Source organism: Rattus norvegicus, chromosome 1 (assembly GCF_036323735.1).
Source record: "Rattus norvegicus strain BN/NHsdMcwi chromosome 1, GRCr8, whole genome shotgun sequence".
NCBI classification, from domain to species: domain Eukaryota; kingdom Metazoa; phylum Chordata; class Mammalia; order Rodentia; family Muridae; genus Rattus; species Rattus norvegicus.
In genome coordinates, this window is record NC_086019.1 from 126,391,236 (window position 1) to 126,408,479 (window position 17,244).

The 17,244-nt window shown below is 39.7% G+C and overlaps 1 long non-coding RNA gene across 3 annotated transcripts in view; it reads left to right on the forward strand.

The window, feature by feature from the left end:
- LOC102548165 (uncharacterized) overlaps window positions 1-16,910 on the forward strand; it is a 32,762-nt gene extending 15,852 nt beyond the window's left edge. Inside the window, exons 4-8 of one of the 3 annotated variants that reach the window (XR_010060388.1) lie at window positions 4,918-5,004; window positions 11,108-11,142; window positions 11,594-11,755; window positions 14,908-15,620; window positions 16,741-16,910. This is a non-coding gene — a long non-coding RNA (uncharacterized LOC102548165). Of the gene's footprint in view, window positions 1-4,917; window positions 5,005-11,107; window positions 11,143-11,593; window positions 11,756-12,234; window positions 12,342-14,907 lie in introns of those variants that run through there. The other 2 variants (XR_005494549.2, XR_010060392.1) reach the window with 2 other exon arrangements.
- Window positions 16,911-17,244: the final 334 nt, after the last annotated feature.

Genomic DNA, 17,244 nt, shown 5'->3' on the forward strand with positions numbered 1-17,244 from the left:
GCCAGCAGCAAACCACTGAACTGAGAATAGGACCCCCGTTGAAGGAATCAGAGAAAGAACTGGAAGAGCTTGAAGGGGCTCGAGACCCCATATGTACAACAATGCCAAGCAACCAGAGCTTCCAGGGACTAAGCCACTACCTAAAGACTATACATGGACTGACCTTGGACTCTGACCTCATAGGTAGCAATGAATATCCTAGTAAGAGCACCAGTGGAAGGGGAAGCCCTGGGTCCTGCTAAGACTGTACCCCCAGTGAACTAGACTGTTGGGGGGAGGGCGGCAATGGGGGGAGGGTTGGGAGGGGAACACCCATAAGGAAGGGGAGGGGGGATGGGGATGTTTGCCCAGAAACCGGGAAAGGGAATAACACTCGAAATGTATATAAGAAATACTCAAGTTAATAAAAAAAAAAAAAGGAAAAAAAAGTGTCATAGAATTCTGAACTAAAAATCATCTTCTGGCCCAGGGCTTTTTTCAGTTGGGAAACTTTTAGTGACTGCTTCTACTTTTTCAGGGGTTATATAGACTAGTCAGTAGTCTTGATTTGGCTTTAGTAATTTGATTCTGTCTGAGAAATTATCCATTTATTTTAGATTTTCCACTTTTGTTGAGTACTGGTATTTGAAGTAAGACCTAATGATTCTTTGAATTTCCTCAGTTCCTTCTTATGGATCCCTTTTTGTTTCTGAAATTATTAATTTGGGTACTATTTCTTTTAGTTAAGTTTGGCCAAGAATTTGTCGGTCTTGTTGACTTTCTCAAAGAACCATCTCTTGCTTTTGTTGAGTTTTTGTATTATTCTCTTTGTTTCTAATTGATTGATTTCAGCCCCCAGTTTCCTGCCCTTTACTTCTCCTGGGTATGTTTGCTTCTTTTTTTTCTAGAGCCTTCCAGTATACTTTTAATTTGTTAGTATAATACCTCTCCAATTTCTTTATGGAGATACTTAGTGTTATGAACTTTTCTCTTATCACTGCTTTCATAGCATCCCATAAGTTTGGGTATAATTGTGCCCTCATTTTTGTTGAATTCTAGAAAGTCTTTAATTTCTTTCTTTATGTCTTCTTTGGCCCAGTAATCATTGAATAGAGAGTTATTTCAGTTTCCATGAATATGTAGGCTTTCTGTTGCTTCTGTTGTTGGTGAAGTCCAACTTTGATCTATGTTGATCTGATAAAATATATGGGGTCATTTCATTCTTCTTATATCTGTTGAGACTTGCTTTGTGACATATTAAAAAGGTCAATTTTGAAGAAAGTACTGTGAGGTACTGAGAAAAAGGTATATTATTTTGTGTTTTGATGAAATGTTTTATAAATATCTGTTATGTCCATTGAGAATCATAACCTCTGTTAGTTTCATTATTTCTGTTTAGTTTCTGTCTTGATGACCTGTTGTCCATTGGTGAGAGTGGAGTATGGAGGTCTCCCATGATTAATGTGTGGGGTTCAATATTTAATTTAAGCTCTAATAATGTTTCTTTTATGAATGTAGATGCTCTTGCATTTGGGGCATAGATGTTGAAAACTGAGATGTCCTCTTGATGATTTTTTTCTTTGATCAGTATGAAGTGTCCTCCGCTGTCTCTTTTGATTGCTTTTGATTGAAAACTCGATTTTATTATATATTAGAGTGGCCACTCCAGCCTGTTTCTTAAATTCATGTTTCTTTTTTTTTTTCAGAGCTGGGGACTGAACCCAGGGCCTTGTGCTTGCTAGGCAAGCGCTCTACCACTGAGCCAAATCCCCAACCCCCAGCCTGTTTCTTGAGTCTGTTTGCTTGGACAATCTTTTATCAGCCCTTTATACTGAAATAATAACTATCTTTGTTGCTGAAATGTGTTTCTTGAATTCAGAAGAATGGTGGATTCATTCTGTTAGCCTCAGTCTTTTACTGGGAATCAAGTCTCTTGATGTTGAAAAATATTAATGACCAATGATTGTTATTTCCTGTTATGTTGATGTTGGTGGTGGTTGAGCGAGAGATAGACAGACAGACAGACAGAGAGAGAGAGAGAGAGAGAGAGAGAGAGAGAGAGAATTTTCTATTGATTTTAATGGTGTGAAATTATTTCTTGTGTGTTCTTGAGTGTAGTTAGACTCATCAAGTTGGGGTTTTCTTTCTACTTTCCTCTGTAGGGCTGGGTTAGTAGAAAAGTCTTGTTTAAATTTGATTTGGTCATGGAATATCTTGGCTTCTCCTTCTATGATGAATGAAAATTTTGCTGGGTATAGTAGTCTGGGATAACATCTGTGGTCTCTTATGGTTTGTGAGACTTCTGCCTAGGCCCTTAGCTTTTAGAGTCCCAGATGCAAAAACAGGTGTAATTCTGATAAGTATGCCTTCATGCTACTTGGCCTTTTTTCCTTGCTGCTTTTAATTTTTTTCTTTGTTCTATATATTTAGTGTTTTGATTATGTGGTAGGAAGATTTCTTTTCTGGTCTAATCTGTGCCCTGTCAGCTTTTTGTACATTTATAGACATCTCTTCTATGATTTTGTTAAAAATGTTTTCTGGGTCTTTGAGCTAGGAATCTTCTCTTTCTTCTATTCCTACTATTCATAGACTTGGTCTCTTCATAGTGTTCCAAATTTCCTGGATATTTTGTGTCATGAACTGTTTAAATTTTTGTATTTTCTTTTCTTTCAATTTGATATGTTGATTTCTTCTATTATATCTTCTACACCTGAGATTATCATTTCCATTTCCTGTATTCTCTTGATGATGTTTATGTCTGCAGTTCTTGTTATCCTTCCTAGCTTTTTCACCTCTAGATTGGCTCAGTTTGTGTTTTTCATTTGTTTGTTTGTTTGTTTTTTATTTCTTCTATTTGCCTTTCAGGTCTTGGCAGTTTTATTTATATTCTTTACCTGCTTGATTATATTCTTGTATTTCCTTATATTTATTTGCTTCCTCTTTAATGTCTCTACCTGTTTGAATGTATTTTCCTGTATTTTCTTAAGGGATTTATTCATGTATTCTTTGTCTTTATCCTTTAAAGATGATAGAAGGCTTCTTTAAGATCCTTTTGATCAGTTACATTAGGATATATAGGGTTTGTTGTAGCAAAATAGCTGAGTTCTAGTGATGTCATATTGCCCTGGATCTTGTTTATTGTGTTCTTACCATGTCCTTTAGGCATCTGGTATTTCCTTGTGTTGACTGGATGTTTCTGATGGCAGCAAGATTTCCAAGGAAAGTGGAGGCAGTGGGGGTGGGGGAGCCTTAGGCCAGAAAATGGAAGTCAGAGTGCCTGACTGTCCTGGCTGTGCCTCAGACAGACCCCACTCAGCAGTCTGTGTCCCAACTAGACCAAATTAGGATGGCAGGCAGATGTGACTGGGATGGGATTAGTGGAGCAGGGTCCCCTAGGAATGTCCCACAAGGAGGCAGGACATTCTTGGGGTCTGGCAAGGCTCCTCTGGACTGAAGAGCATGCCAAGAACTAGACAATTGGGCTCAGAGGAAGGCCCACAACTCACCATGGATATGATTCTTAGTGAGACTTCTCAGTACACACCTGAACCTGTCACTGCATGACCTCATTAGCACTTCGCCATGGGGACAAGAAGTTACAGCGTGTAAAGGTTATAATATCCTTGTTGACTGTCAAACTGATCACCTTTGTATATGTTTTGAGGGCACTTGGCTGACCCATTTTATGAATGTTCCTTTTCATTTTGCAAATTAAGTAAATTCTTTTGAAACTTGAGTTTTCTGGGTTTATTTTCTTATTAATCTTTGAGGATCTTTGAAATTGCAGTGTTTTCCCAGATGTGCATTATAAATAGATGACGATCTCTTTGCTTTTGTTTGGTTTTCTTTGGAGGGGTTGCTTTTTTTTTCAGGGGGGTTGTCTCAGTTTTCATGTGGCTTACTTTTGTGTAACACAAAATCCTAATTCAAATACAGTAGCAATTTCTTTGATTTTGTGTGCCCTGTTGTGGGGTCTTTGCTCAGACTGTGCGGCCACCTTTACCAGCCTCCTCACCCTACCTTTCACATGTCTATCTAAACTCCATCTGGGACTAATTTCCTGCACGATGCATGTTGGAGGGGTAAAAGTCAGTTTTCCATTACCATTAATTGAGTCAGTACTCAATTACCGCTTAGTAATGACCATCCATATGCTCTCTGCTGTCCTACACCATTCTGGTTCTGAATTGATTGTAAACATCTATCTCCAATGATCTCTCATAATTTCATCACATCACTGAGTCATATTGTGTGCCTCCCCTTGATTTGATCAACCTTTGAGTATAAGACACGAATATTTTAAGACACCTGGAGCAACAACTGTTTGTTCAGGTTAGGCCTGTGTTTGTTGATGGTATGTTGTTCTTCCAGTTGTGCTTTATTTCATTTTATTTCAGTTTTTGACTATTCTTCCCTGGGGTGTAGAAGGGTAATAGAATTGTGCATATGGATTTCACACTTCACAGTCTTTCTAGACTCATGTTTTAGTTCTGAGTGTATTTCTGTACAATCCTTGGAAATGTGTTCAAAGACAAATGTGCCAATTACAAATTATGGTGGTCTTTTTTTCATTTTTATATAGTTTCCCCCTTTTATCACATATACATACACATGTATGTACAAATATGTTTTAAATAACTCATCTTTCTCTAAGAATACCACCTATTTTTATGTTTAAAACATCCATCATATATGCTTACCATGGGCAACTACTCCATGGTAAAGATATGTAAAAATAATTTCCTCACTCTACAATCTATTGACACTGTATAAAAGTAATGTTCAATGAACAACTAGAACAGATATTACTTTAGACCACAGTGAAGTGCTGGTTGTGGGGCTGTTGAGATTGACAGTGTTTTAAATTTTGTTTTCTTATGAGTAAGAGTTTCATTGCATTAAAATTTTAACTTGAACCTTTTATTTTATGTGTTAAAGGAAATCTATTAGCTGATTATGCCAAGGAAATACAATATTTTCATTGTGACACTAATCGAGTTTGCTGATAATCATTGAAGATGATTGGTAAGTAGATTATAATTAATCACCTGCAAAAACCATGCTTGTAAAGCCAGGTATATTCTGTGTCATGGTAGTATCAATGTAGATCATAGCTATTTCTTTGTATATGATATCGGTTTTGTTTCTAAATCACCTGGCAAAAGGAGAAAACAAGCTTTAGCCAGAAGGTTAGAGTCTCACACAAAAATTTCCTTTCATGTTTGTCTTTTTTATTTCTTAACATTACTTACTTATTGTCTTATTTGGCTTGCTAAGGCTTCTAAAGGAGTGCCAACTAGGGGCTGTTAGCATGCCCATCCTTCATCTTTCCAACATGTAGGGAGAAAACATCTAATCTTCCACCATTAGGATATTTTCGATGGACGGGGGTAGAGTTTAGTGGTAGAGCATGTGCCTAACCTAGGTTCTGAATTCTGTACCTAACCTAGGTACAGAATTGGTACCGGAAGAAAAGGGAGGGGAAAAGGGGAAAAAAGAGAGAGAGTAAGAAGAAAAGGAGAAAGGATGAAGGGAGGAAGGGAGAAAGGAAGAAGGGGAGAAGGGAGGAAGGAGGGAAGGAAGACCATTCCTTTCAATGCCCTTTATGCTTACAATTGATACTTTAAAAAAATCTGTCAGACCAATATTCATTATCATGCACCAAAAATATTTTATCCCAGCTATGAAAGATATGGTGACCCAAGTCAGTGAAGTGGGTTTACATACAAGTCAAGGGTTCTTCCCACAAGAAACCCAAGCCCACAGCCTATTTTGAGCTTTGCTTCTGAAGTCAAGTCAATCTCATATTGAGTCACACAGCTCTTCAGAACTGGCCTGTGTGTGTGTGCTTCACCTAGTGGCCAGCTCTGCTAAGCCAAAAGAATGTTAGGATCTAACCTGTATTTGCAGATGAGCCCACAGAGAAAACTGTAAGAAAGTAATCTTCTTGGAACAAACCCAAAAGAAGACAGGCACACAAACATAATTTCACCTCTAACAACAAAAATAACAGGAAAGAACAATTATTATTCCATAATATCTCTTAACATCAATGGACTCAATTCCCCAAAGACAGACTAACAGACTGAATACATAGAGAGGACCCAGAATTTTGTGGCATACAGGAAACATGCCTCAATGACAAAGACAGACACTACCTCACAGAAAAAGGTGGGAAAACAACTTTCCAAGAAAATTGTCCCAAGAAACAAGTTGGAGTAACCATTCTAATATCAAATAAAATAAACTTTCAACCAAAAGTTATCAAAAAAAGATAAGAAAGGACACTTCATAGTCATCAAAGGAAAAATGCACCAAGATAAACGCTCAATCCTGAATATCTATGCACTAAATGAAAGGGCACCTACATTCATAAAAGAAACCTTACAAAAACTCAAAGCACACATTGCACCTCACACAATAATAGTGAGAGACTTCAACACCCCACTCTCATCATGGAAACAGAAACTAAACAGAGACACAGAGAAACTAACAGAGGTTATGAACCAAGTGGATGTAGCAGATATCTGTAACACATTTCATACTAAAACAAAAGAATAAACCTTCTTCACAACACCTCATGGTACCTTCTCCAAAACTGACCACATAATCAGTCACAAAACAGGCCTCAACAGATAGAGGAAGATTTAAATAATCCCATGCATCCTATCAGACCACCAACAGCTAAAGCTGATCTTCAATAACAACAAAAACAACAGAAAGCCCACATACACATGGAAGCTGAACAAGCTCTACTCAATGATAACTTGGTCGAGGAAGAAATTAAAGATGTTTTAGAATTTAATGAAAATGAGGGCACAGCATACCCAAATTTATGGGACACAAAGAAAGCAGTACTAAGAGGTACTCATAGCTTTGAGTGCCTCCAAAATAAAAACTGGAGAGAGCATACACTAACAGCTTGACAGCATACCTGAAAGCTCTGGAACAAAAAGAAGCAAATACACCCAAGAGGAGTAGATGACATGAAATAATCAAACTCAGGGCTGAAATCAACCAAGTAGAAACAAAAAAGAACTATGCAAAGAATCAAGAAACCCAAGAGCTGGTTCTCTGAGAAAAATCAATGAGATACATAAACCCTTAGCCAGATTAACCAGAGGGAACAGAAAGTATATCCAGATTAACAAAATCAGAAATGTAAAGGGAGACATAACAACAGAATTTGAGGAAATTCAAAAAATCATCAGATGCTACTATAAAAGCCTATATTCAACAAAACTGGAAAATCTGGATGAAATGGACATTTTTTCTAGACAGATACCGGGTTCCAAAGTTAAATCAGGATCAGATAAACTATCTAAACAGTTCCATAACTCCTAAAGAAATAGAAGTAGTTATTAAAAGTCTTCCAACCAAAAAAAGCTCGGTATCGGATGGGTTTAGTGGAGAATTCTATCAGAGCTTCATAGTAGACCTAATACCAATACTGTCCAAACTATTCCACAAAATAGAAACAAACTGAGCACTAACACATTCATTCTATGAAGCCACAATTACACTTATACCTAAACCTCACAAAGACCCAATAAAGAAAAAGAACTTCAGATCAATTTCCCTTATGAAAACCGATGCAAAAATACTGAATAAAATTCTCACAAACTGAATCCAAGAACACATCAAAATGATCGTCCATCATGATCAAGTAGGCTTAATCACAGGGATGCAGACATGGTTCAATATATGAAATCCACCAACATAATTCACTATATAAACAAATTCAAAGGAAAATACCACATGTTCATCTATTAGATGCTAAGAAAGCATTTGACAAAATTCAACACCCCTTCATGTTAAAAGTCTTGGAAAGATCAGGAATTCAAGGTCCATAGCTAAACATAGTAAAAGCAATATACAGTAAACCAGTAGTCAACATTAAACTAAATGGAGAGAAACTTGAAGCAATCCCACTAAAATCAGGGACTAGCAATACTGCCCATTCTCTCCCTACTTATTCAATATAGTATTCTCAAAGTCCTAGCCTAAGTAATCAAACAACAAAAGGAGGTCAAAGGGATATAAATTGGAAATGAAGAAGTCAAAATATCACTCTTTGCAGATGATCTGATAGTATATTTAAGTGACCACAAGAGTTTCACCACAGAACTGTTAAGCCTGATAACAATTTCATCAAAGTGACTGGATATAAAATTAACTCAAACAAGTCAGTAGCCTTCCACTACTCAAAGGTTAAACAGGCTGAGAAAGAAATTATGGAAATGACATCCTTCACAATAGTCACAAATAACATAAAATACCTCGGTGTGACTCTAACCAAGCAAATGAAAGATGTGTATGACAAGAACTTCAAGTCTCTGAAGAAAAAATTTGAAGATTTCAGAAGATAGAAAGATCTTGCATGCTGATGGATTGGCAGGATTAATACAGTAAAAATGCCCACCTTGCAAAAGCAATCTACAGATTTAATGCAATCCCCATCAAAATTCCAACTCAATTCTTCATAGAGTTGGAAAGAGCAATTTGCAAATTCAATTAAAAAATGCCCAGGATAGTGAAAAATATCCTCAACAATAAAAGAACTTCTGAGGGAATAACCATCTCCTGACCTCAAGCTGTATTACAAAATAATAGTGATAAAAACTGTATGGTACTGATACAGAGATAGGCAGGTACATCAGTGGAATAGAATTGAAGACCCAGGAATGAACCCACACACCTATGGTCATTTGGTGTTTGACAAAGGAGCTAAAACCATCCAGTGGAAAAAGATAATATTTTCAACAAATGAAACTGGTTCAACTGGCAGTCAGCATGTAGAAGAATGCAAATAAATCTATTCTTATCACCCTGAACAAAGCTCAAGTCCAAGTGGATCAAGGACCTCCACATAAAACCAGATATACTCCATCTAATAGAAGAAAAAGTAGGGAAAATCGTTGAACACATCGGCATTGGAAAAAATTTCCTGAACAAAAGATCAATGGCTTATGCTCTAAGATCAAGAGCTTCATAAAATTACAAAGCTTCTGTAAGGCAAAGGACACTGTTATTAGAACAAAATGGCAACCAATAGATTAGGAAAAAATCTTTACCAATCCTACATCCAATAGAGGTCTATTATCCAATATATACAAAGAACTCAAGAAGTTAGAATCCAGAGAACCAAATAACCCTATTAAAAATGTGGCACAAAAAAAATTTAAAAATTGGAGTATAGAGCTAAACAAAACTTCTCAGCTGCAGATGTAATGATCTCAGTCAGCTGCAGAAAGAAACTTCTTTGTTGAGAAGCAAGAGCTACACTCCTCTATGGTTATAAAGATACTTAGTTACAATGCAGTTAGATATTAGACTGGTTTAAGAAAGTGGCTGTAGTAGGGTATTGAAAGCCAGACAACCCAAGGAGTTCTCAGAGGCAGCAATGAAAGAACAAAAGGAACCAACCTCTGGAGTCAACTTAACAAGGTCAGCCTGGAGCTAAGGTATGAGTGGCAAAGGAATTAAGGTTTCCATTCCAATTGGCTTCCCCACCCCTCAAAAAGACTGGAATTACTAGTCCCAAGACCTTTGCATGCTTGCTCAATAATGTTTTTGGGATACCCTGTGTTCCCTTCCTGAAACATTCCTTGATTAACCTCCACTTACTTTGTCCATTATAATAGTTTCTGTTGACCATCCTATTTCCTATTTCTCCCCTGAAAATAGTATATAAGGTACTGTACTTCTTAATGAGCTTGGTTGGCCTTAGACAATTGTCTTAGTTAGGGTTTTATTGCTATGAACAGACACCATGACCAAGGCAACTCTTATAAGGACAACATTTAATTGGGGGCTGCTTACAGGTTCAGAGTTCACTCCATTATTACCAAGGCAGGAAGCATGGCAGCATCCAGGCAGGCATGGTACAGGCAGAGCTAAGAGTTCTACATCTTTATCTGAAGGCTTCTAGCAGAATACTCACTTCCAGGCAGCTAAGGTGAAGGTTTTTTAGCCTACAGCCACAGTGACACACCTACCCCAAAAGGGTTATACCTTCTAATAGTGCCACTCCCTGGGCCAAGAATGTATGAACCATCACACACATTTTGTGCAAGACTTCCTAACCCCAAATCTTATCTTCTCTTCCTTCTATCCTCTTTACCTTCTAATCTCCTTGTCGTCGTTTTAAGGACTCTGTTATTGAATAAGGACCTGCTTGTCCACGTCAATAGGTTTACCTCTAGGGTTTATAACTTCAGGTAAATGAATTGAACTACAAAATATGCTGATTAAGATAGCTTAGATCCAGGAAAACAAACTACATAGGTTCTCTTTTTTGTGGATCTTAGCTCCAAATCTTTAGATATGAGTATATAACTCAGAATAACCACAGAAATCAGGAAAGTATAAAGTGACAATAATGGAATGGGGGTGGAGTAGGGAGGAAGGAGCTCCAGAAATGGGGAGAGTAGGGCACAGGTGCTAAAAACGTAGGATTTTAACTGGGGAAGGAGAGGGGGAGCAATAACAGAGGGAGAAGGAAGAAAGAGAGGAAAGCCAAAGTTCACTGAGAAACACTGTCTCAAGGTACAAGGTGAAAAGTGACAAAGCAGAACGGTTGATGTTTTCCTCTGACCCCATCAATGTTCAGGTGGGCACATGCACCTGAACAGGGACATGCACATATACCAATACAATGTTATACATACATTCATACATTTAATACACGTGCACATGTGCACACATATTTAAAAGTCTATACATTTTTTAAAAGAATGTATTTTCTCAATCCTTACCCACATTATCACCTACTAGAAACTATGTTGAAAACAATAGTTACAATACCACATCTGGCCCAGCTGTAATTTGAACTAACAATATTAAGTCAAAAATTGACAAATTTTGATTGTTCTTTCTTTTTTTAAATGCACCCGTGGCATCAGTACAGATGAAGGTATCCTATTGTCTGAGTAGTTACTATCTCTCAAAATAAACCCTGAGCAGTGGCTCAATCCAGCATAATTCCCAATGTACCTTAGTCTCACTTCATCTTGATTATGAATACCTCACCTATCACTGGTGACAAGATCTTGTTCACAATTTAGCTTTACAATCTACCTCTTAGGATCATTATTAAACCAATAAAAGAATTAATGGTCTTTTCCAGGGCTGGGGCCTGCATGCTACAACACTGACCTAATGGTAAGACATGCCTACTGCTGCAATACTGGCAACTGCTTTAAGATTGGATATAAAGCCTATGCCACAGGAGGAATTTCACCCTGGTGCTGTAAAACATGTTTTAAAAAAAAACTGTGACTGGGGAGATCATAGGCCCTAAGGAAGAACCTACTTCTGTTACTTTGCAGAATTATCTATCATGCTGTGAAAGTGCATTCTACATATTTATGTTTAGACCCACAGATTTGCATTGATCTTTTGCAACATGTTGTAGTTAAGGCAGAGACCTATGACTGCCCAAAGTTGAGTGCTGAATAGAAATAACTCTGAGTGTTCAACTGTGGATGGGTCATCTATAGAAATCTCCCACCATCTGAGGCTTGAGGAACTTTGCAGAAGTGGGTGGCAAGAGAGTCGTGAAATGCTTGCTTCTATTCATGACATGGTTATTGTATCCATCCACTCACATCAGGTGTGATTACTGCACAAGACCTGAATAAAATCAAGCCAGTCAAAAGCCTAATGCAAATGGGGGAGAGACACCTAGCCCCACCTTCTCAGAAGAACTATTAGCAGTTGATGACTGCTGAGGGAGAAAGGATCAAGTCACTCTCCTTTGGGGATGTTGCAACTGGTAAGTTTCTCATGTCTCAGCTGAAAAGTCATATACCTATATACATATGGGCAGCTAATTGAACTCAGTGTTATCAATAACAGAAACAAAATATAAAACGAGACACAAAGATGAGTAGGGTGCACTATGGGAAATTGAAGAGAGATAGTGTGATAGAAAGATATGATCAATATATCCTTTTTAAATGTATGGGATTTACAATATATTGTTAAAAATGTACCCCCCCAAAGTCATTTCTAAACCCAGTGTCTGAAAGATTAGGTACTCAAGAGAAGACCCTGAAGTGGGATTTCCTATGAGAATTGTGTTAGAAGAAATGTTGGCCAAAGATGGGAGGACAGACAAGAAGCCAGGTGAGGCTGAGCAAGGCGAAATTTCAGGCAAACACACAGAGCCAAGTCCAGTGGGTCCTACAGTCAGACCCACTGAATTTTTTTCATCAGCTTGACTCTGGTACTTATGGGACTTTTTTTTTGCAGCAGAGAGAATTAGAATCCCACACTCTTAATATATGATCTCTCTTCCTGGCAATATAATCAGATGTTTCATCCCAAGGTGATGTCCACTTTGTCTGAAATCCTGCTAGGTAAGTTAGCCAGGATTCCCCTGCTCCTGAGTTTCATCTTACCAACTTTCTTCTTGTTATTCTCTCTCTCTCTCTCTCTCTCTCTCTCTCTCTCTCTCTCTCTCTCTCTCTCCCTCCCTCCCTCCCTCAACCTCTCCCTCTCCCACTCTCCCTCTCCCTCTCCTTCTCCCTCTCTTCCTCCCCTCCCCTCCCCTCCCCCTCCCTCTCCCTCTTCTCCCAGCCCCTCCCCTCCCCCCCCATCTCTCTCTCTGTGTACATTCACACATGTGCCATGGCTTGCATACTCAAGTGAGAGAGCAGCTGGTAGTAGAAATTGGTTCTTTCCATCCCCCTTGTGGGCTGTAGGAATTGAACTCTGGCCCTCAGTATTGGTAGTATGCACCTTTACCTCCCAAACTCTCTTCTCACCATCCCTATTTTCTATCCTTACTTTATCCTTGACTATGAGTTCCAACTTTTCCTGTTGTATTCTGAATAGAGACCAATACTTCTTATTGCAAAATTCGATTGCAAAATCCCTATAACATGTAAACCCTTTTATATAACATCTGGAGGGTAAGTTGCACCTCACAGCTGTCCCCTGAACATAGGAGGAATGTATATACAGTAGCCTGGGGGAGATATCTGAGGACGCTGTCAGATATCTTCTTTCAGGGGCAAAAGAAAGCTAGAGAAGAAACCTAGTAGTGTTCACAGAGACCCAGTAATCAGATGCTGGGCCTATCCATAGGATCCTATCAAGCCTGTAGCTCCATTATTTAACACATTATCTTAGCACCTAAGGAGCAGATAGATTTTTCTCCCTATATCTTCCTTGATGCTTAGTAGTATAAATTACCACACCAAACACTACTGTTCTAAAAAATAAAATGACTTCTAACGATAATCTGCTGTATTCATAGATCCTATTCAGTCAGTATCAGGGATGTTTCCTTCTGCAACAGATGGGAACAAAGGCAGAAACCCATTGCCAAAGCCCTTGGAACGCACAGCTCTAAGTGAGATGTCTCCATTAAACCCATCCCCTCAGAGCTTAGGGAACCTGACAGAAGAGGAGGTATAAGAGCCAGAGGGATGGAGAATACCAGAACAAGTCTCTATGAATCAACTGACCAAGGCTCAGATGAACGCAGAGACTGGAGCAGCAAGCCCAGGGCCTACTTGGCTCTGCAGCGGGTCCTCTGTGGATGTACTATAGGTTTCCGCTCAGTATGTTTAATGAGATTGCTAAGTGTGTGAATGAGTGGAGCCCTGATTCCTGTGCCTGATTTCAGGGGCTCTTTTCCTTCTGCTGGGTTGCCTTGCTCAATCTTGATGTGTTAGTTTTCATTTTATCTTACATTTTGTCAGTTTTGATTGTTATCCCTTAGAAGCCTGTTCTTCTCTAATGACAGAAAAGGAGTAGATCTGGAGGGATTGTGGCGGGGAACTGGGCGGGAGTAGAGGGAGGGGAAACTGTAATCAGGATACATTGTGTGAGAAAAAACTGTTTTCAATAAAAGGGGAAAATGAATAAGCTGAGGGGATAGGGACCAGCTTCACTGCAGACACAGCCGTGTGAAAGCTTGGTTTCTTGTCCTAACACCCCTAGTGTGAGAAGAAAAGTCTGCCCAAGTGGAGAGCAAGGTGAACTCCCAGTGCCTCACTTAGCCTGGGTATGAGCCGCTAGGCGATGTTTTATAACAGAATTTTAGAGAAATGTCCCAAAGCTATCTGTTCATCTAATTGCTACCCATACTCACAGGTAATTCCCTCAGTCCATTTCAGCATTAAACTCACTCCCAACTTTCAGAATTTGTGGTTTCTACATTTAAAATTGTTTTTCATATAATCTGTTAAATGCCAGGAGCTGAGATGAATGGCTTCTTGATTTACTTAATCCTCACAGAAGCCAAAGAAGAGGTATTATTGCCTACTTGAGATAAAGGAGGTCTTCAGAGGATTACCGAAGAAGGCTTAGGGGGAATAGAGGCATAATGGGGTCAGCCTTGGAAGAGCTCTGCCTCCAGGGTTCTTGACACCTCAGAAGCATCCAACATCCTTGCCTCTGTCCTTAACTGAACTGCTTTCTGAATTAGCGTGTCATCCACTCCAGGCCTGTCCCACAGAGCCTGTTCACAGGTTTCCCAGAGCCTGTCTGTTATCTTCTGAAGGTGCACAGCGGTGGCTGACATGGTTCACAAGTCCAATCTCTCTTGCTGGTTCCTGCACTCAAGGGAACAGATTTTGAGCATTATCTTTTCCTACTCCCCAGGGTGTGTGATGTAGGAAGCCTGCAATATAGACTCGCGGCCAGAACAAATCTCTAATGCTCATTACCTAGGTGTTAAGAGACAAGCGCGCTGATTTTACAGATTTAGAATGTTTATGTGTGATGTGGAGCAGTATGTTATTGAAAGATTTCCTTTGGGGTTCAAACATACTTAAAAGCAAAGGAACCCTTTTTTTTTACCATAAATAGTGTCCTTATTAAAAGGGGGGAGCAGCATCTCTGTGGCTAGAAATATTCATATTTTTGTCTCTTCCTCAAGTCATCCACTCGAATAATTGCCTTTCTATTCTACAGACACGCACAAGCAGCCCTCCACTGGAATCAACTGTGGCCTTGCCTGCAGGGATTCTCTGGAAAGATCAAATGAGAAGCTTGCAAAACTCCCCATTTAATCCTTGCAACCACGTTTGAAGTGCAATTACTATCTACAAGATGCTCAACAACCACCTCCAAGTTGCCAGTTGCTTGGAAGCCAGGCAGGACTGGACCAGAGTTCCTGGCCCCTCAACATCCTGGCTGTCTGCAGCTCATCGCCTCACCCTGCTAGCTTTGCTCTAGGCTCTGGGCCCTTAGCTCCCTCCTCAAACCACACTCTCTTCCTGCACTGGGTTACTGTGACAGGATCTGCAGTCCTGGAAATTCCTCCCTAAAGTTGCTATAGAAACTCCCGGTGTGGGTGTGTGGAGGAAGGGGTGCGATTCCTCCCAGCTGATGCACAGAGCTTTGCACAGCTTGAGGCAGCATAGAATCAGGCCCGTGGCGTTTGTTTCTCACCCAATTTGAGCCGCCCCAGAGTGTGGAGGAGGAAGACACCCTACTCCTTTTCTGGGTATCAGTGAGGGAAAAGAGAAAGTCCTCTGATGTGATTCAATTTTATCTGGGGAAAAGTGAAGAGCTTGCTGAGTCCAGCCACTTCAGAAACAGTGACTCGGGAGCCAGAGTGGCCACCAAGCTCCCAGCAGGTCAAAGATTACCACCAGTCAAAAATGAACACAGCACGTTTCTCAGTAAGATGCCAACACCACTCTCCTATTTTATCAAGACACAGGTTAGGGAACCTGAATGATCACAAAGCTTCATTAGTCAGCCCCTACACTCAGCAGCTGGGACTGGGTGAGCTTCCTGATCAATAGCGCCCCCTGGTGATCAGGGGGTCAGAACGGACGGATGAAACAGGAATTTAATCGTTCATGTTGACAAACTGGATTTTCACAGGGTGGCCTGTGAAATTGTCTCTTCTCACACAGTTCTTAAAATAAATCCTGTTGAAGGGAGGGTTTCACATGGGGAGAAGTGACAGATATATCCTGTTCTGCATAAGATGACTAATATCTGCACATGTTCACAAGCACAAGCTGGTGAATGTCAGAGACACTCAGGCCTTGAAGACTCTGGGCCTCTTGGCCCATATGGAGAATGGGAGGTGAGAAAACAGGTGAATTATCCTGGAAGACGAAAACTCTACTGAGCCAAACACTACTGAGTGTTGACTATGCACATGACTATAGGCTAGGGTTAGGATAAGCCCGGAGATGCAAATGAAAGATGATTCCCTGTTCACTGGGCTTCAGAGTGCACTGGGAACAGTAGGGCACAGGCAGTTGTAACAATGGTAAGAACAATGTAGAATACCAAACAAGAGAATTAGACTGTGTGCACTTGGATAATGAAAGACTGAGCTCTCCACGTTGTGGATATGAGAGCAGGCTACATCTAACCAGCTTTGTGAGAGTTTGTGAGCTCCCTAGATCTATCATAATCAATAGTGTATTTATAAGAATCCATGCTTTTAAAGGCCAAATATAAATGTTTTAAGACCTAAAATCTTACAAACATTGTTTCAAACACTGACTATTTAAATGCAAGATATTAAAGAATAATTTTTATAGACAGTCATGAGCTATGTCTTCTAGGGAAGTAGTCATATCAAGAAATACACAGAGGACACTAGAGAAGAGCTGGGTCACCTTTCTGCTGCCATCAAAATGTGTCCAAGCTTCTGCGTTGGAAATTCCATGTTCTGAGAAGCATTTTGAGAGGTGGAATCTGCTGGGGAAGGAGGTTAGGTTAAGAGTAATGGTGTTACGAAACCCTAATTGCATTAAGTTGTTCTCTTTTGTTCTACAGTTGTGTGAATACTTTGTTTCCTTTTTCTGAAGATGTCCATCTAATTCAAGTCACCATCTTCAAAGTAGAGGTCAGAACCTTACCTGAAGCCTGAGCCTAGGACTGAGACTTTGAAACAAACGGGGTTTTGGGAAACAGTTCAGTTCTGTTGAATAAAACAGAAAAGCATCTCTCTGTTTCTAACCTATCAGCACAGTCAACAAGCTCTAAAATAAATTCAAATAAAAATCACACCTTAAAAATATAATCAGACTGCCGAAAAAGAGATTCTTGAAAGCAGGAGAAAAATGACTCATCAAGTATAGAAGAACAACAGATTAGCATTTGTTTGGAAGGGGTGATCCATGGGAAACAATGGTGGTGGGGAACAGGAAGCAAAGCGCTGAAGAAGGACTGCCAGGTGTTCTGCACTCAGCCAGACTACCCTGTAGTAAAGACAGCCCCCGATGAGCAGAGCGCAAGGCACGATACCTGGCAGCGACTTTGATCTGTACAAAAAGAAGG